The sequence below is a fragment of the Crinia signifera genome, chromosome 1, assembly GCF_055691185.1.
Source record: "Crinia signifera chromosome 1, ASM5569118v1, whole genome shotgun sequence".
Taxonomy (NCBI): Eukaryota; Metazoa; Chordata; class Amphibia; order Anura; family Myobatrachidae; genus Crinia; species Crinia signifera.
The window spans coordinates 92,123,606-92,144,189 of record NC_139217.1 but is presented as its reverse complement, the minus strand read 5'-3'; the positions used below and the strand labels follow the sequence as shown (position 1 = coordinate 92,144,189).

Below are 20,584 nucleotides of genomic sequence, written 5' to 3'. Positions count from 1 at the left end.
ATGTATAACTGACTGACGTACCTGGCATTGTCCTGGTTTAAGCCTTTGAGTTATTAAATTATCAATGAGTTGGATATAATGGTTATCATTTATAAATAATTGGCAGCTCTTCCAACACACCCATGGGGTGGCTGCTGAGTGTCGTTTTTTTTTTGTTGGGGTTTCGCCAGTAGCCCTATTCCCCAGTTTTCCTTCAGGTGTAAAAGTTTCCATACACGTTACAATTATTGAATACAGTATTGTATATAATACTGTATACAATAATTGTAACGTGTATGGGTACCTTTACTGCCAGCCCGATTGCCGCTGTTCTTAGTCTGGCTTGCTCGTTCTGATCCCGCAAGGTCTACCATGTACAACTTGCCTGTGCTCACACTATCACTGGCTGTCTGCTTTATGGTGACCTGCAATACTGCATGTGAGCGGGATGAGGTCTTATTAGCGGCTGTGGGAGCTTCTGTGCGCCGCTTGTTGCCCTTCTTCAGCAGGGTCATGGCTTCCTCAGGAGTGCTAAGGGAGAATGTAGAAATCCCTTCTATGTTGGTGTTGCCATTGGGATCCTCTCTGAGGACCAAAGACCTAGAGGAAGGTCTTAATAGGTCTCGGACGGTTTCATTATAGATCTCCGCGTATGATAATGATACGGAGAAATTCTTTTTTTCCCCAGTCTCCTCAATGGCTTTAAACAGGTCCTTCAGGGTGCGATATATTACTCCAGGTTCGCGATGCTTACCCATCATGGTGAAGGTCTTTCCGGTGCCTGTGGGGCCGTAGGCAAATATGGCAGCATTGTACCCGGACAGGATGTCACCCAATAAGGGCTTCACTGTGGAATCATACACAGTCTCCTGGGTAGCTGCCTGGTCAAACACCTGGTTAAATTGGAATGTTGTTTCTCTTGTCCTGGTGGAGCGCAGGACATCGTTAGGATCCTCACCGGGGTCCTGCAATAGCACTGTCTGCGGTCCGAGCTGGTGTGTGATGCATCGGGCGCGGTTCTTAGTCTCCGTCAAATTAACGGGACGGATGCGCAGAGCGACAGTCATTTGGTGGTCTATAGCTTTATTAGCTTTCGCCTTCTTCATTTTATATCAAACTTCAATCTTCAGAAAAGAGTGAAAAATTATCTGTGTTGGCACAAGTCCAGCAATATTAGATATGACTCAGGAAGCAGTCAGCTGCCAGTGTTCTACCCATCACAGCCCATTGTGACATCATCGGCCCATTGTGACATCATCGGCCCATTGTGACATCACTAGCTGCCATGTGGCAGAAGGGCACTGCTATGTATCTCATCCAGGGTCTGCTGTTACAGAAGTGGTATCGTCTTCTGGTCCCCCTGGGATGTCTTACCTCTTACTTATTTACGTGATAAAAGTTAATAGGCACAAAGAACCTTTTATCTCTGCATGTTTGTAGCCATACACAGCAGTGGGAGCAATTGTATTAGTTCTGAAAGAAAATATATGTTGCCCACAGATGCCAGTGGAAGTGCGCCTCCAGTGGCCAAATTATTAATTACTTTAGTATAGTGTGAATACTGCTTCATCTCTCGCGGCAGTTTTATAATCAGGAGAAATATACTAACCATGTACAGTTACCTTGTAATAAACCAGCTCATGTCCTCTCTTTCTGCAGTACAATGCATTAAGGACCACCAAGGATATTATGCCAAGGATCCTTACAAAAACCATGATGGGGACTGGGACAGATGAGGATATGTTAATCCAAATTCTCATCACCAGGGCAGAGGTAACAGGCTATAGTTTGAGAATGGACATTGTGCTGCTAGGAGGATGCAGAGTGTTTCTCACTGATAAGATCACAACATGTGCTGTATGGCCATTCACACAAATTAGGGCCCTTATTCAGATCTGATCGCAGAACAAATTTGTTCTCAAAATGGGCAAAACCATGTGCCCTCCAGGTGGGACAGATGTAACATGTGTAGAGAGAGTTAGATTTTGTTTCTGTGCAGGGTAAATACTGACTGCATTATTTTGACACTGCAATTTAGATTTCAGTTTCAAAACACCCCACCCAAATGTAACTCTCTCTGCACATGTTACATCTGCCCCACCTGCAGTGCACAAGGTTTTGCCCATATTGAGAACAATTTTGTACTGCGATCAGATCTGAATAAGGGCCTAGGTCAATCCATTTTATTTAACAACATTATCAGAACAATTGGTCTTTTGTTAAAGTTTATTTCACCATTTTTCCAATTGGCTGTATTATAATTTCTATATTATATCATTTCTGTTCTTGTTATTTGCTACAGATATGCCGGAGCGACTGGATGCTGTGCAGGCTGTTCTGTGGGACAAGGAAATAGGAGTCTGGTTGGACTTTAATATAGAGGATCATAGACACAATCCAAACTTCTACCCCACCAACTTGGCTCCACTTTGGGCCTCATGTTACTCTGGCACGAGGCTGTGGACAAAGCAGTCTCCTACTTAGAGGTAATTAATTATCTTGTATTATATTATTTTTCTATTTGTTCCTAATTGTATTACATACTCCAGGCTTGCCTACCCTCCTGGAATTGCCGTGAGGCTCCCGAAAATCGGGTCCCCCGGGAAAGTGGGCAATCCTCCCGCATTGGCCAGGCAGCCCCCGCACCCCCTTCCCTGCAGCACAAAATGAGCTTTTTTTGCGGGTCCGCGAATTACGTTGTTTGACTGTCGTGGGGGTGGGGCTTGATGACATCTGCCTGTCCTGCCCCCCTGACTTGCTGCTGTCAGCAAGTATGACATACTCCTATGGTATTGATTCCATCTGTTAATATCGAAATTCGTGCAGACCCTAGTGCGGGATCAAAACCTAAACACTTGCCAATACTGAGAGAGCGGTCCAATCAGGAACTATAGGTGCGCCATGTATCCCAGAATTCCAATGGCAGGCCAGGTTCATGCCACTGGAAAAGTTTATTTACAAACGCATTATTACTGGTTACTACTGAAGTAATTTGTAAGAATATATATAATGTAATATAACGTATGAAGTAGCTTTTATGAACTTGGCAGAGTATATATAATGGGGTATATTGGTTTGCAAATCCATTGTACTGGTTTCTCATTTCCCTACAGTATTTGGCATGATGTTACATTACCTATTTGCTTTCTCAATGCCAAAACGTAAAAAAAAAAAAACTTTTTGAAAAATAAAACTGATTTAAAATCTTACTTATATTGTCTGTATTATTTATAAATAGTGATAAAGATTTTCATGAATAGATGAGCAGGACCCTCATCCCTCTTGTGCTTTCCTTCTCTTAATGTCCCATACACTATGCGATTTGGGCCAATTCCGGTAGATCAAGCTGAGATATTGGGTGAAATCGGTCCAAATCGCATGTGTATAATATCCGTTCTGATGCACAGTCCTGTGTTTATCGGAGCGGAGTCGGAGGTTGGACATTCGGCGGGGGATCAGGTGCGACTTCTCCCTTCAGAGAATTTGCATAGTGCATGGGGGCCTTTACTTAAGCCATCTTTGATAGCACCAAACCCTGTGGTTTTCTACCACGCTGATACACTGCGGATGTAGCTATAATTATGTGCCCTGTACTTGTCCTCTATTGTATTCAGCTGTAGGTCACTGTTTCCCTCATTTGTATATGTACTCTGTAATTGGGCCCGGGGGATCCTTTGTGGTGCCATATAAATAAAGTATAATAACCATAATAATATGCGACCAGTGGCAAACGCAGGATTTTCAGAAGGGGGTTTCCAGAGGGGCGGAGCAAAGCACGGAGATGGACACTTAGGTGACCCAGTATATGCCGGGTCAGTTAAAGTATTATAGATAGACCAAATGTATATAAATAATATTAATAATAAAAATATATATATATATATACATACATACACATACATACATACATACATACATACATACATACATACAGGGGCGTCAACAGCAGTGTAGACCCCTGCGCATAGCAATGTATTGGGGCCCCTGTCAGGAATGTGCTATGAAGCCCCATCACCCATCTACTGGTAGTGTCCTAGCATAATTATTAAAAGATCTATGTATCAGAATCAGAATCAACTTTATTGGCCATGTGTGATTGTGCACACTAGGAATTTTTTGTGGATCGTATTACATAACAAGAATACAATAAAACCACTAACAGCACACATTATGTATAACTGACTGACGTACCTGGCATTGTCCTGGTTTAAGCCTTTGAGTTATTAAATTATCAATGAGTTGGATATAATGGTTATCATTTATAAATAATTGGCAGCTCTTCCAACACACCCATGGGGTGGCTGCTGAGTGTCGTTTTTTTTTTGTTGGGGTTTCGCCAGTAGCCCTATTCCCCAGTTTTCCTTCAGGTGTAAAAGTTTCCATACACGTTACAATTATTGAATACAGTATTGTATATAATACTGTATACAATAATTGTAACGTGTATGGGTACCTTTACTGCCAGCCCGATTGCTGTTCATGTGTGCAATGTGTAATGACCAACCTTGAAAGGAGTGTACACCGTAAGATGCTGTGGCTTTGGTCTCAAATTGCGGTTGGGGATTCTTTGCTGGATACAGGGAGGAAAATCACGCAGCGGCCTTGCACTTTTTCTCACTTGATAAATATTCCCAGACCTGGGCAGGATCCCACGGCCATGCTCTGTAGGATGAGGGACTTCCGGCAGCACTGTGGTCCCTCTGACGCCCTCGGAAGTCTTATTGGGGACACAGACACGGTTTTTCTCCACTCGCGTCTTGATAAACTTGGCCTTGCTTCCGTAGGTCATTGTGCTGCGGGATTCTTCATAAGCACTATCCGCAGGGCTGATGTGCGTGATCATAACCAATCGGCTTTTCCCGCTCAGTGCTCCCTTTAGCAGCCAGGTCAGCTTGCTGTCCCGATAGTTTATATGGCTGCCTGGTCTGTCACGCAGCGCCATGATACACATCCTGAGGGTAAGAAGGGATCGGTTGATGTATCCTCCTTCTTTCATGGTCTGGCCGCTGTTCTTAGTCTGGCTTGCTCGTTCTGATCCCGCAAGGTCTACCATGTACAACTTGCCTGTGCTCACACTATCACTGGCTGTCTGCTTTATGGTGACCTGCAATACTGCATGTGAGCGGGATGAGGTCTTATTAGCGGCTGTGGGAGCTTCTGTGCGCCGCTTGTTGCCCTTCTTCAGCAGGGTCATGGCTTCCTCAGGAGTGCTAAGGGAGAATGTAGAAATCCCTTCTATGTTGGTGTTGCCATTGGGATCCTCTCTGAGGACCAAAGACCTAGAGGAAGGTCTTAATAGGTCTCGGACGGTTTCATTATAGATCTCCGCGTATGATAATGATACGGAGAAATTCTTTTTTTCCCCAGTCTCCTCAATGGCTTTAAACAGGTCCTTCAGGGTGCGATATATTACTCCAGGTTCGCGGTCCTTACCCATCATGGTGAAGGTCTTTCCGGTGCCTGTGGGGCCGTAGGCAAATATGGCAGCATTGTACCCGGACAGGACGTCACCCAATAAGGGCTTCACTGTGGAATCATACACAGTCTCCTGGGTAGCTGCCTGGTCAAACACCTGGTTAAATTGGAATGTTGTTTCTCTTGTCCTGGTGGAGCGCAGGACATCGTTAGGATCCTCACCGGGGTCCTGCAATAGCACTGTCTGCGGTCCGAGCTGGTGTGTGATGCATCGGGCGCGGTTCTTAGTCTCCGTCAAATTAACGGGACGGATGCGCAGAGCGACAGTCATTTGGTGGTCTATAGCTTTATTAGCTTTCGCCTTCTTCATTTTATATCAAACTTCAATCTTCAGAAAAGAGTGAAAAATTATCTGTGTTGGCACAAGTCCAGCAATATTAGATATGACTCAGGAAGCAGTCAGCTGCCAGTGTTCTACCCATCACAGCCCATTGTGACATCATCGGCCCATTGTGACATCATCGGCCCATTGTGACATCATCGGCCCATTGTGACATCACTAGCTGCCATGTGGCAGAAGGGCACTGCTATGTATATCATCCAGGGCCTGCTGTTACAGAATGGGATGTCTTACCTCTTACTTATTTACGTGATAAAAGTTAATAGGCACAAAGAACCTTTTATCTCTGCATATTTGTAGCCATACACAGCAGTGGGAGCAATTGTATTAGTTCTGAAAGAAAATATATGTTGCCCACAGATGCCAGTGGAAGTGCGCCTCCAGTGGCCAAATTATTAATTACTTTAGTATAGTGTGAATACTGCTTCATCTCTCGCGGCAGTTTTATAATCAGGAGAAATATACTAACCATGTACAGTTACCTTGTAATAAACCAGCTCATGTCCTCTCTTTCTGCAGTACAATGCATTAAGGACCGCCAAGGATATTATGCCAAGGATCCTTACAAAAACCATGATGGGGACTGGGACAGATGAGGATATGTTAATCCAAATTCTCATCACCAGGGCAGAGGTAACAGGCTATAGTTTGAGAATGGACATTGTGCTGCTAGGAGGACGCAGAGTGTTTCTCACTGATAAGATCACAACATGTGCTGTATGGCCATTCACACAAATTAGGGCCCTTATTCAGATCTGATCGCAGAACAAATTTGTTCTCAAAATGGGCAAAACCATGTGCCCTCCAGGTGGGACAGATGTAACATGTGTAGAGAGAGTTAGATTTTGTTTCTGTGCAGGGTAAATACTGACTGCATTATTTTGACACTGCAATTTAGATTTCAGTTTCAAAACACCCCACCCAAATGTAACTCTCTCTGCACATGTTACATCTGCCCCACCTGCAGTGCACAAGGTTTTGCCCATATTGAGAACAATTTTGTACTGCGATCAGATCTGAATAAGGGCCTAGGTCAATCCATTTTATTTAACAACATTATCAGAACAATTGGTCTTTTGTTAAAGTTTATTTCACCATTTTTCCAATTGGCTGTATTATAATTTCTATATTGTATCATTTCTGTTCTTGTCATTTGCTACAGATATGCCGGAGCGACTGGATGCTGTGCAGGCTGTTCTGTGGGACAAGGAAATAGGAGTCTGGTTGGACTTTAATATAGAGGATCATAGACACAATCCAAACTTCTACCCCACCAACTTGGCTCCACTTTGGGCCTCATGTTACTCTGGCACGAGGCTGTGGACAAAGCAGTCTCCTACTTAGAGGTAATTAATTATCTTGTATTATATTATTTTTCTATTTGTTCCTAATTGTATTACATACTCCAGGCTTGCCTACCCTCCTGGAATTGCCGTGAGGCTCACGAAAATCGGGTCCCCCGGGAAGGTGGGCAATCCTCCCGCATTGGCCAGGCAGCCCCCGCACCCCCTTCCCTGCAGCACAAAATGAGCTTTTTTTGCGGGTCCGCGAATTACGTTGTTTGACTGTCGTGGGGGTGGGGCTTGATGACATCTGCCTGTCCCGCCCCCCTGACTTGCTGCTGTCAGCAAGTATGACATACTCCTATGGTATTGATTCCATCTGTTAATATCGAAATTCGTGCAGACCCTAGTGCGGGATCAAAACCTAAACACTTGCCAATACTGAGAGAGCGGTCCAATCAGGAACTATAGGTGCGCCATGTATCCCAGAATTCCAATGGCAGGCCAGGTTCATGCCACTGGAAAAGTTTATTTACAAACGCATTATTACTGGTTACTACTGAAGTAATATGTAAGAATATATATAATGTAATATAACGTATGAAGTAGCTTTTATGAACTTGGCAGAGTATATATAATGGGGTATATTGGTTTGCAAATCCATTGTACTGGTTTCTCATTTCCCTACAGTATTTGGCATGATGTTACATTACCTATTTGCTTACTCAATGCCAAAACGTAAAAAAAAAAAACTTTTTGAAAAATAAAACTGATTTAAAATCTTACTTATATTGTCTGTATTATTTATAAATAGTGATAAAGATTTTCATGAATAAATGAGCAGGACCCTCATCCCTCTTGTGCTTTCCTTCTCTTAATGTCCCATACACTATGCGATTTGGGCCAATTCCGGTAGATCAAGCTGAGATATTGGGTGAAATCGGTCCAAATCGCATGTGTATAATATCCGTTCTGATGCACAGTCCTGTGTTTATCGGAGCGGAGTCGGAGGTTGGACATTCGGCGGGGGATCAGGTGCGACTTCTCCCTTCAGAGAATTTGCATAGTGCATGGGGGCCTTTACTTAAGCCATCTTTGATAGCACCAAACCCTGTGGTTTTCTACCACGCTGATACACTGCGGATGTAGCTATAATTATGTGCCCTGTACTTGTCCTCTATTGTATTCAGCTGTAGGTCACTGTTTCCCTCATTTGTATATGTACTCTGTAATTGGGCCCGGGGGATCCTTTGTGGTGCCATATAAATAAAGTATAATAACCATAATAATATGCGACCAGTGGCAAACGCAGGATTTTCAGAAGGGGGTTTCCAGAGGGGCGGAGCAAAGCACGGAGATGGACACTTAGGTGACCCAGTATATGCCGGGTCAGTTAAAGTATTATAGATAGACCAAATGTATATAAATAATATTAATAATAAAAATATATATATATATATACATACATACACATACATACATACATACATACATACATACATACAGGGGCGTCAACAGCAGTGTAGACCCCTGCGCATAGCAATGTATTGGGGCCCCTGTCAGGAATGTGCTATGAAGCCCCATCACCCATCTACTGGTAGTGTCCTAGCATAATTATTAAAAGATCTATGTATCAGAATCAGAATCAACTTTATTGGCCATGTGTGATTGTGCACACTAGGAATTTTTTGTGGATCGTATTACATAACAAGAATACAATAAAACCACTAACAGCACACATTATGTATAACTGACTGACGTACCTGGCATTGTCCTGGTTTAAGCCTTTGAGTTATTAAATTATCAATGAGTTGGATATAATGGTTATCATTTATAAATAATTGGCAGCTCTTCCAACACACCCATGGGGTGGCTGCTGAGTGTCGTTTTTTTTTTGTTGGGGTTTCGCCAGTAGCCCTATTCCCCAGTTTTCCTTCAGGTGTAAAAGTTTCCATACACGTTACAATTATTGAATACAGTATTGTATATAATACTGTATACAATAATTGTAACGTGTATGGGTACCTTTACTGCCAGCCCGATTGCTGTTCATGTGTGCAATGTGTAATGACCAACCTTGAAAGGAGTGTACACCGTAAGATGCTGTGGCTTTGGTCTCAAATTGCGGTTAGGGATTCTTTGCTGGATACAGGGAGGAAAATCACGCAGCGGCCTTGCACTTTTTCTCACTTGATAAATATTCCCAGACCTGGGCAGGATCCCACTGCCATGCTCTGGAGGATGAGGGACTTCCGGCAGCACTGTGGTCCCTCTGACGCCCTCGGAAGTCTTATTGGGGACACAGACACGGTTTTTCTCCACTCGCGTCTTGATAAACTTGGCCTTGCTTCCGTAGGTCATTGTGCTGCGGGATTCTTCATAAGCACTATCCGCAGGGCTGATGTGCGTGATCATAACCAATCGGCTTTTCCCGCTCAGTGCTCCCTTTAGCAGCCAGGTCAGCTTGCTGTCCCGATAGTTTATATGGCTGCCTGGTCTGTCACGCAGCGCCATGATACACATCCTGAGGGTAAGAAGGGATCGGTTGATGTATCCTCCTTCTTTCATGGTCTGGCCGCTGTTCTTAGTCTGGCTTGCTCGTTCTGATCCCGCAAGGTCTACCATGTACAACTTGCCTGTGCTCACACTATCACTGGCTGTCTGCTTTATGGTGACCTGCAATACTGCATGTGAGCGGGATGAGGTCTTATTAGCGGCTGTGGGAGCTTCTGTGCGCCGCTTGTTGCCCTTCTTCAGCAGGGTCATGGCTTCCTCAGGAGTGCTAAGGGAGAATGTAGAAATCCCTTCTATGTTGGTGTTGCCATTGGGATCCTCTCTGAGGACCAAAGACCTAGAGGAAGGTCTTAATAGGTCTCGGACGGTTTCATTATAGATCTCCGCGTATGATAATGATACGGAGAAATTCTTTTTTTCCCCAGTCTCCTCAATGGCTTTAAACAGGTCCTTCAGGGTGCGATATATTACTCCAGGTTCGCGGTCCTTACCCATCATGGTGAAGGTCTTTCCGGTGCCTGTGGGGCCGTAGGCAAATATGGCAGCATTGTACCCGGACAGGACGTCACCCAATAAGGGCTTCACTGTGGAATCATACACAGTCTCCTGGGTAGCTGCCTGGTCAAACACCTGGTTAAATTGGAATGTTGTTTCTCTTGTCCTGGTGGAGCGCAGGACATCGTTAGGATCCTCACCGGGGTCCTGCAATAGCACTGTCTGCGGTCCGAGCTGGTGTGTGATGCATCGGGCGCGGTTCTTAGTCTCCGTCAAATTAACGGGACGGATGCGCAGAGCGACAGTCATTTGGTGGTCTATAGCTTTATTAGCTTTCGCCTTCTTCATTTTATATCAAACTTCAATCTTCAGAAAAGAGTGAAAAATTATCTGTGTTGGCACAAGTCCAGCAATATTAGATATGACTCAGGAAGCAGTCAGCTGCCAGTGTTCTACCCATCACAGCCCATTGTGACATCATCGGCCCATTGTGACATCATCGGCCCATTGTGACATCACTAGCTGCCATGTGGCAGAAGGGCACCGCTATGTATATCATCCAGGGCCTGCTGTTACAGAATGGGATGTCTTACCTCTTACTTATTTACGTGATAAAAGTTAATAGGCACAAATAACCTTTTATCTCTGCATATTTGTAGCCATACACAGCAGTGGGAGCAATTGTATTAGTTCTGAAAGAAAATATATGTTGCCCACAGATGCCAGTGGAAGTGCGCCTCCAGTGGCCAAATTATTAATTACTTTAGTATAGTGTGAATACTGCTTCATCTCTCGCGGCAGTTTTATAATCAGGAGAAATATACTAACCATGTAGTTACCTTGTAATAAACCAGCTCATGTCCTCTCTTTCTGCAGTACAATGCATTAAGGACCGCCAAGGATATTATGCCAAGGATATGTTAATCCAAATTCTCATCACCAGGGCAGAGGTAACAGGCTATAGTTTGAGAATGGACATTGTGCTGCTAGGAGGACGCAGAGTGTTTCTCACTGATAAGATCACAACATGTGCTGTATGGCCATTCACACAAATTAGGGCCCTTATTCAGATCTGATCGCAGAACAAATTTGTTCTCAAAATGGGCAAAACCATGTGCCCTCCAGGTGGGACAGATGTAACATGTGTAGAGAGAGTTAGATTTTGTTTCTGTGCAGGGTAAATACTGGCTGCATTATTTTGACTCTGCAATTTAGATTTCAGTTTCAAAACACCCCACCCAAATGTAACTCTGGCCCTTATTCCGATCTAAGCGGTAACGGCCGCTTGCGGCCGTTCCGCCGATGTTTTCGCTCTGCGCATGCGCAGAGGGCACTCTGCGCATGTGCAGGCGAAATCGACACACAATTTTTTTTACCGCCGCAAAGGGGGTGGATAGGGGCGTGAGGGGCTACTTAGCCTCATTTCCCTATGCATACGCCCCGCGTTTCATGGGCGTTCCCATGCAAACGCGAGGCGTACGCATGGTAATGAGGCTGTGACGCATGCGTTGGGGGCGGGCATCTGACATCGCCGGATGTCAGCTGCCCGCCCCCATACATGCTTTCACACGGACAAGTGTCCGTGAGGTCTATGGTTGCGGGAGCTGGTGGAGCGTGCGGCCCTGCCTTCGATGGTCGGCGACCATCGAATGCAGGGGGCTGCTCCAAGATGGTGGAGGCGTATCCCCCGCCATTTTCATGCGGACCGCCACATGTCCGCGTACGGACGGCCGTGGCGATCCGTATGGAAGGCGGGGATTCGCCTGCACGGTCGGAGCCGCATATGCGGCTCCGGCCGCACCAAGCAGAATAAGGGCCTCTCTCTGCACATGTTACATCTGCCCCACCTGCAGTGCACAAGGTTTTGCCCATATTGAGAACAATTTTGTACTGCGATCAGATCTGAATAAGGGCCTAGGTCAATCCATTTTATTTAACAACATTATCAGAACAATTGGTCTTTTGTTAAAGTTTATTTCACCATTTTTCCAATTGGCTGTATTATAATTTCTATATCGTATCATTTCTGTTCTTGTTATTTGCTACAGATATGCCGGAGCGACTGGATGCTGTGCAGGCTGTTCTGTGGGACAAGGAAATAGGAGTCTGGTTGGACTTTAATATAGAGGATCATAGACACAATCCAAACTTCTACCCCACCAACTTGGCTCCACTTTGGGCCTCATGTTACTCTGGCACGAGGCTGTGGACGAAGCAGTCTCCTACTTAGAGGTAATTAATTATCTTGTATTATATTATTTTTCTATTTGTTCCTAATTGTATTACATACTCCAGGCTTGCCTACCCTCCTGGAATTGCCGTGAGGCTCCCGAAAATCGGGTCCCCCGGGAAGGTGGGCAATCCTCCCGCATTGACCAGGCAGCCCCCGCACCCCCTTCCCTGCAGCACAAAATGACCTTTTTTTGCGGGTCCGCGAATTACGTTGTTTGACTGTCGTGGGGGTGGGACTTGATGACGTCTGCCTGTCCCGCCCCCCTGACTTGCTGCTGTCAGCAAGTATGACATAATCCTATGTTATTGATTCCATCTGTTAATATCGAAATTCGTGCAGACCCTAGTGCGGGATCAAAACCTAAACACTTGCCAATACTGAGAGAGCGGTCCAATCAGGAACTATAGGTGCGCCATGTATCCCAGAATTCCAATGGCAGGCCAGGTTCATGCCACTGGAAAAGTTTATTTACAAACGCATTATTACTGGTTACTACTGAAGTAATATGTAAGAATATATATAATGTAATATAACGTATGAAGTAGCTTTTTTTTTTTTTCAAACAAATTTTATTTGATTTTAAAGTGCATATAAATAAAGCTGTTTAAACAGTACAGTAACAGCGGTCGCTATAACAAGGTAGGCGACATACAGATAGGATACATAATGGTCACATCTGATAACATAACTCCAATTTAGGTAGATATGTTTGATTCTCAGGATCTGTGTAGTTTTGTATGCTACACTTGGCTCATAAGAGTAATGAGGTGTCCAGGGCATCGCATTTCAGGGGGAGTGTGGGCGCAGTCTCGCTCAGAGACCATCGGTCTTTTCTTTAATTATTGCGATGTCCCGTATTCTCATATCTATCCCAAGTATCCTTACTGTATTTGAGTAGAGTCATGCTACCAAATGCTGTTTACATAATATAAAAACACACTTAAAACATTTAGAAGAGAATGAAAAAGAGTTGAAGTGATGGAATAGAAGAGGGAGAGAAGGGAGGGGGGTGGGGGGGGGGGGGGTAACTTGGGTTAACAAGCACTCTGATTGACTTTCAGCATATTTTGTGTTCCTCGTGAGTCAAAACCTTATTCCGATAAAGGGAATAGGAGTGTATTTGGTCCTGTTGCCTACTATTTTGAAATCCTCTCATAGTGTTCCCATCTTTTGAGGAATCCTGTGCCGGAGGACCTCGGGAGGGTGGAGTCGTATTTATCAAAGTACATCATTTTGGTTAGCATGAGGAGTAGGTTTTGTAAGGTTGGGGTATGAGGGGTTATCCAGTTTTTAAGGATCAGCTTCTTCGCTGCTGTGACCAATATGATAAGGAAGGGGATGTGTTTGGTCTGGTAGGTATTTAGTTGCCATCTGTCAAAATTGGCAAAGAGCATGGGTATGGGGTGGAGGGTTGGGGTAATTTCAAAGTTTGTCTTAATATAGTTTATAATTTTATTCCAAAATTTTTTAATGTGTCCACAGGTCCACAGATTATGGAGGATCGTCGCGGGATTGCCTTTACATTTTGGACACTGCCCAGTTTCTCCGTCTACGTAGTGACTTCTTTGTGATTGAGATATATAGGCTCTGTTTATTGTCTTAATATGCGTTTCCTGCAATAAAGAGGTTCTCAATACACTCATTATGTTCGAGTGGTATTTAAATAGCGTATCATGGGAGAGGGTGTCTGGTAGGTCTCGGGTCCAAGATTGTGTGATTTGGGACCAAAGGGCTTCAGTGTGTGGAGCTAGTAGTTCTGCATATATTATTTTTGTTTTAAATTTTTTTTAAAGGAATTTGGAGGTGATCCTGTAGAATGGGTCTAGAGGGGTTTGGGAAAAGGTGTCTGTTGGGAGGGATTTGACGTAGTGTGTGAGTTGCATGATAGGGAATAAAGTATTGTGAGGGAGTCCAAAGTTCTCTCGTAGCTGTGAGAATGAATACGTGCCTCCTCCCGGGTCATAGACTTGGGAAGTGAGGCATAGTCCTTTGGATTTGATACGGTTGAACACAGCGGAGTTTACAGCCGGGGTGAACATTGGATTGCCCCAAAATGTCAGCCAGGGAGAATTTGATGGGTCTTTTTTAAGAGTTTTACATAGGAAGAGCCACGCCTCATACGTGTCTTTAAAGAAGATATTAGAGTATATCAGGGTTGGTATTAGTTTTTTGGGGGAGTGCAGCAATGCACAGGGTGAATAGGGTGAGAGTACGGCTTTATCTAGGTCGGGGATAGTGTATTGGTCTTTGTCAAGGATCCAGTCTAGGGCATATCTGTTGAGGAGGGCTTTAGAATAGAGGAGTAGGTCGGGGAAACCAAGGCCTCCAAGGTGTTTTGGTTGTTGTAGCTTCTTCATGGATTTTTTGGGCTTTTTTGAATGCCAGATGAATGAGCTACATATTTTTGTGGTGTGTAGGGCATCTTTCCTAGAGATACTGAGTGGGAGTAGTTGCATGATATACGTTAGTTTTGGGAGGAGTATGGTCTTTACAACTTCAGTACGTCCCAATAGGGACAAAGGGAGATCTTTCCATCCTGCCAGGGAGTTTGTTATTTTCAAAATAGTAGGGGTAAAATTTAATTTATATAGATTTTCAATTTTATTTGGTATAAGGATGCCAAGGTACTTGATGTGGGAGGTTTGAATTCTAATGGTTTTCAGTTCTGGGCTATCTGGGAACTCTGGGGGGGGTCCAGAGATGTTGAGTAGTTCAGATTTTGCAATATTTATTTTGTAGCCTGAGAATGTTCCGAACTGATTGATAATTTCTAGGGATGCGGGGATGGAATGTGGAGGGTTTGACAAGAAAAGCAGCATGTCATCTGCAAACAGTGACACACGTATATCTGTATGTCCTACCATAATACCTGTGAATAGTGGGGATGTGCGAAGCGCGACAGCTAGGGGTTCCAGGGCGAGGGCGAACAGGAGAGGGGATAGGGGGCAGCCTTGTCTTGTGCCTCTGAGTACTTTGAAAGGTTCTGAAATAGAGCCGTTACATATGATTCTGGAGGACGAGGCCCCATACAGAGTTTGTAGCCATAAAATAAATTCCTCTGGAAAACCAAATCGGACGAGAGTGTGAAATAGGTGATCCCAGTGAACCATGTCAAAGGCCTTCTCTGCATCCAGTGAAAGGATTGCCCTTGAAGGCCCCGACACGGAACCCTGGGATTGGAAAAGTGCTGCCAGGACTTTCCGGATATTCGTCACCGGGTGACGCCCAGCGACAAAACCAGTCTGGTCGGGGTGGACTAGATTTGGGACTACCGGTTTTAGCCTGTCTGATAAAAATTTTGTTAAAAGCTTGTAGTCCAGGTTTAACAAGGAAATAGGTCTGTATGAGGCCGGGTCCGACAAATCCCTGCCTGGTTTGGGTAATACTCTGATATTAGCGGAGTTAAATAGCATTGGGGTAGTTTTTGATTTTAGGAGGGCATTGAACATAGAGGTGAGGGCTGGAGCTATATGGGGTAGGAGAAGTTTATAGTATTCGGCCGTGAAGCCGTCGGGGCCAGGGGCTTTTCCGGGCTTTAGTTGGGATATGGCTTTGGTAACTTCATCTAGGGTAATTTCAGCTATGATGGTCCCTCCTGTTTTTTCATCTAGTTGGGGCAATGTGATGTTATTCCAGAATTGGTCTCGGTGTTGGGCCGCTGAGGTTGGGAGGGAGTATAGGTTAGCGTAGAATTCATTTAAAACTTTTGCTATTTGGCTGTTGCTTGTTGTGTGTGTGCCATTGGGTTTGATTAAAGGGTGGATCGTGGATGGTGGTCTTTGTCCCTGTAGGAGGTTCGTCAGGAGTCTGCTCGATTTATTTCCATATTTATGGAATTTATATTCTCTTTTAAAGGTGAATCTTGCTTCAAGTTTGGAAAGTAGTTTATCAAATTGGGCTCTCCTCAGGTTATAGGTATTGCGATTTTGTGGGGAGGGGTGGGATTTATATGTTTGGTATGTTTCTGTTAGGGCAGTTTGGGCTGAAATATAGTCTGCTGTTAGCTTACGTTTCTGATGTGTGGTTAGTGATATTATTGTGCCTCTGATGACGGCCTTAGAGGCCTGCCAGTAGAGCATTGGGTTGGTTTCAAGGGTTCCTGAATTGGATTTGTGGTAATTCTCCCATGCCTTCAGGACCTCGTCTCTCAGAGATAGCGAGGAGGCTAGGGAAGGTGGGCATCTCCAAGAAATGAAGGTGGAGGGTTCTGGGGAGAGGGCTAATTTTATCCATGTGACTGCGTGGTCAGAGAGTGTAATGGACTCTATGTTAGCCTCTTCAATATTTGGCAGCATATTAGACGATGTTAGGATGTAATCTATGCGGGAGAGCCCCCCCGTGGATGCCGATAGGCATGTAAATTCTGAGTCTGTGGGGTGTAGTGTGCGCCACACATCAATAAGGTGCAGTTTTGAAGCTAGTGCTGAGACGCCAAACTTGGGCTGTCGTCTCTTTGTTTTTGTCATTATTTGTTTATCTAGCACCGGGTGTGCTAGCATATTCAAGTCACCACATAGCAATATAGGGAGATGTAAGTGAGGGGAAATTAGGGAAACCAGCTTATCTAAAAATGGTTTTGAATAAACATTTGGGGCGTAAACATTCACACACACATAGACTTTGTCAGCAATCGTGATATGGCACAGCAGAAAGCGGCCTTCTGGGTCAGGCGTTACCTGGTCAACCTTTACTGGGACTGAGCCTCTAGATAGTATCACCAGGCCTCTCGCCTTGGAAGTGTATGGGGCTGCGGCTTGCACTTTCCATCCTAGGGTGGATAGTTTTAGAGACTCAGTGGCAGTCAGGTGTGTCTCCTGGAGACATACAATATCCACATGTAATTTCCTCAAGTATATCAGGATTTTCTTTCGCTTGCAGGGGGAGTTGATTCCCCCTACATTCCAAGAGGCTATTTTAACAGACATTAAACATTGTCACATAGGAATTTAAAAAGTTTCATACTCACTGAGGGTGACTTGTCATATATAAAGTTTCGTCGACGTGCTTGGGAGGGAGGTGGGGAGGAGAGGAAAGATAGGGGAAAGAATAGAAAATGAAAGAGTGAAAAGGGGAGAGAACAGGAAAACATTTACATTAATATTATAACATGTAAACTTCCGGGAGGAATGCAGTTCAGGTATGCAGTTCTATGCATCTTAGGTGGGAACGCTCAAAAGCTCCCAAGGCTCTTCAGCCCAATAGAAATAAACTTATTAACTGTAACGCCAACAGGGGAGGGGGGGGGGATTGGTATGGGGGAGCCCATGATTCAGGAGTCTTCCTTGAGTTCTGTAATCTGGATCTGGGGGTTGTAGAATGTTTCTGGGCTGGGTAGCACAGCAGGTGGAGATGGGGGGGGAGGGGGTATACTTGTCTTCAGGTCGCGTCCGGGTAGGGGTTCTCAGAGTCAAGAGGGAGTAAGACTATATATATGGGTAGTCTCTGCGGTCGTTTCCTCTGTAAGTATGGTTAAGATTTTGAGAGGTTGTAGGGCAGATCCCTCAATTTGGACGCGGGGCCCCTGCTCAATGTGAATCATCTGTGTATGGGAGTAGTTGCATGAAGGTCTTCGCATGGTTGGTGATGGGGGGAGGGGGGAGAGGGTTGCGAATTGAAGGTAAGTGGAGATGGTGCAGCATCTCTGAGGCTGAGTGTGTGGTAGATTCAGTCGCATTCCGACATAGAGCGGGGTGATGCGTGGGTCTGAGAGTCCTCATTCAGATACTGCTCTGCATCGAGGGGGGTGGAAAACTCTTTAAATGAATTTCCGTCGAATATACGCAGTTTGGCCGGGAATATAAGTGCAAATTTTCTTTCAGCCTTTATCAGCCTAGTGCATATCGGGGAAAAGTCTTTCCTTGCCTTTGCGACTTCTGCTGAGAAATCCTGAAATAGGAGGATTTTGTTTCCCTCTCACTCAATATTTCTGTGTCTGCGTGAGGCACTCCAGATTAATTCCTTGTGTAAATAGTTCAGTAATTTGAAGATCACAGCCCTGGGTCTGGCTCCCTCTTGAGGGCGCAGAGGGCCTAATCTAGGTGCTCTCTCCAGAACCATATCTGTACATCTGTCCTGTATCTGAAGCAGGTTTGGGAGTGTGAGCTTTATAAAGTCATATAGGTTTTGGCCCTTGACTGTTTCTGGGAGGCCGATAATTCTAAGGTTATTTCTCCTGGACCTTTTCTCCAGGTCCTGGAGTTTGTTATGAATCTGGTAGAGTTCTTTAGTATGTCTGTGTGATTCCTGCTTAAGTTCAGCAATCGCCATAAAGTTCTCTCCCACCCTGTGTTAATTTATTAGTGTCCTCTGAGACAATTGAGCTATCTGCTGTTTAATATTTTTGCTCCTTGAGTAAAGGTCCAATAGCAGCTCTTATGGCCTGAACCATATCCCCATATGTGACTGGGTGCGAGGGTGCTGGGAGTACCTGAATGGGATCTGGAACAGTATCCTCCGTCTGGAGAGGTGCTGTGCTGGTGTCCCCGCTATGGGAGGTCGGCGATCGGCGTGCTGGGGTGTCCGGAGGGATCAGGAGGGGTCCGTGCGCGGCGTCTGATGTGCCGGGCGCCATCTTGGATTTTTTTTCAGCGTCGCGCTGTGCTCGGCTTTTGGCGGCGGGCATCGCTGTTAGCTGCGTCTCCATGCAGCGGAAGGCTTCTGGGGAGGGAGGGCTGGTGGATGGCGGCGTCAGGGAGGCAAATTTGCCGTGTAAAGTGTGGTCTGGGCGGCCTCGTGAGCGGAGCTGCAGCGTTCAGCCTCCTCTCATCAGAGAGCCGGAACCGGAAGTCATGAAGTAGCTTTTATGAACTTGGCAGAGTATATATAATGGGGTATATTGGTTTGCAAATCCACTGTACTGGTTTCTCATTTCCCTACAGTATTTGGCATGATGTTACATTACCTATTTGCTTTCTCAATGTCAAAACGTAAAAAAAAAAAACTTTTTGAAAAATAAAACTGATTTAAAATCTTACTTATATTGTCTGTATTATTTATAAATAGTGATAAAGATTTTCATGAATAGATGAGCAGGACCCTCATCCCTCTTGTGCTTTCCTTCTCTTAATGTCCCATACACTATGCGATTTGGGCCAATTCCGGTAGATCAAGCTGAGATATTGGGTGAAATCGGTCCAAATCGCATGTGTATAATATCCGTTCTGATGCACAGTCCTGTGTTCATCGGAGCGGAGTCGGAGGTTGGACATTCGGCGGGGGATCAGGTGCGACTTCTCCCTTCAGAGAATTTGCATAGTGCATGGGGGCCTTTACTTAAGCCATCTTTGATAGCACCAAACCCTGTGGTTTTCTACCACGCTGATACCCTGCGGATGTAGCTATAGTTATGTGCCCTGTACTTGTCCTCTATTGTATTCAGCTGTAGGTCACTGTTTCCCTCATTTGTATATGTACTCTGTAATTGGGCCCGGGGGATCCTTTGTGGTGCCATATAAATAAAGTATAATAACCATAATAATATGCGACTCAGTGGCAAACGCAGGATTTTCAGAAGGGGGTTTCCAGAGGGGCGGAGCAAAGCACGGAGATGGACACTTAGGTGACCCAGTATATGCCGGGTCAGTTAAAGTATTATAGATAGACCAAATGTATATAAATAATATTAATAATAATAAAAAAAATATATATATATATACATACATACATACAGGGGCGTCAACAGCAGTGTAGACCCCTGCGCATAGCAATGTATTGGGGCCCCTGTCAGGAATGTGCTTTGAAGCCCCATCACCCATCTACTGGTAGTGTCCTAGCATAATTATTAAAAGATCTATGTATCAGAATCAGAATCAACTTTATTGGCCATGTCTGCTTGTGCACACTAGGAATTTTTTGTGGATCGTATTACATAACAAGAATACAATAAAACCACTAACAGCAAACATTGGGGCAGATGTATTAAGCCTGGCGAAGAGATAAACTTGAGGTAAAGTGGAGATAAATTGGAAGGAGATAACGCACCAGCCAATCAGCTGTGTTTGAAATATGACAGTTGGAAGTTGATTGGCTGGTGCGTTATCTCTTTCCAATTTATCTCCACTTTATCTCAAGTTTATCTCTTCGCAAAGCTTAATACATCTGCCCCATTATGTATAACTGACTGACGTACCTGGCATTGTCCTGGTTTAAGCCTTTGAGTTATTAAATTATCAATGAGTTGGATATAATGGTTATCATTTATAAATAATTGGCAGCTCTTCCAACACACCCATGGGGTGGCTGCTGAGTGTCGTTTTTTTTTTGGGG

The 20,584-nt window shown here is 44.6% G+C and overlaps 1 long non-coding RNA gene across 2 annotated transcripts; it reads left to right on the top strand.

The window, feature by feature from the left end:
* Window positions 1-1,533: 1,533 nt before the first annotated feature.
* Window positions 1,534-17,540, top strand: LOC146058092 (uncharacterized). Of its 2 annotated transcripts, XR_014469819.1 has the most exons (6): window positions 1,534-1,752; window positions 2,282-2,465; window positions 6,314-6,427; window positions 6,957-7,140; window positions 12,135-12,318; window positions 13,802-17,540. It is a non-coding gene; the product is annotated as an uncharacterized LOC146058092 (long non-coding RNA). The 2 variants fall into 2 exon arrangements; XR_014469818.1 differs by lacking the exons at window positions 12,135-12,318; window positions 13,802-17,540 and having other exon boundaries at window positions 6,957-7,466.
* Window positions 17,541-20,584: the final 3,044 nt, after the last annotated feature.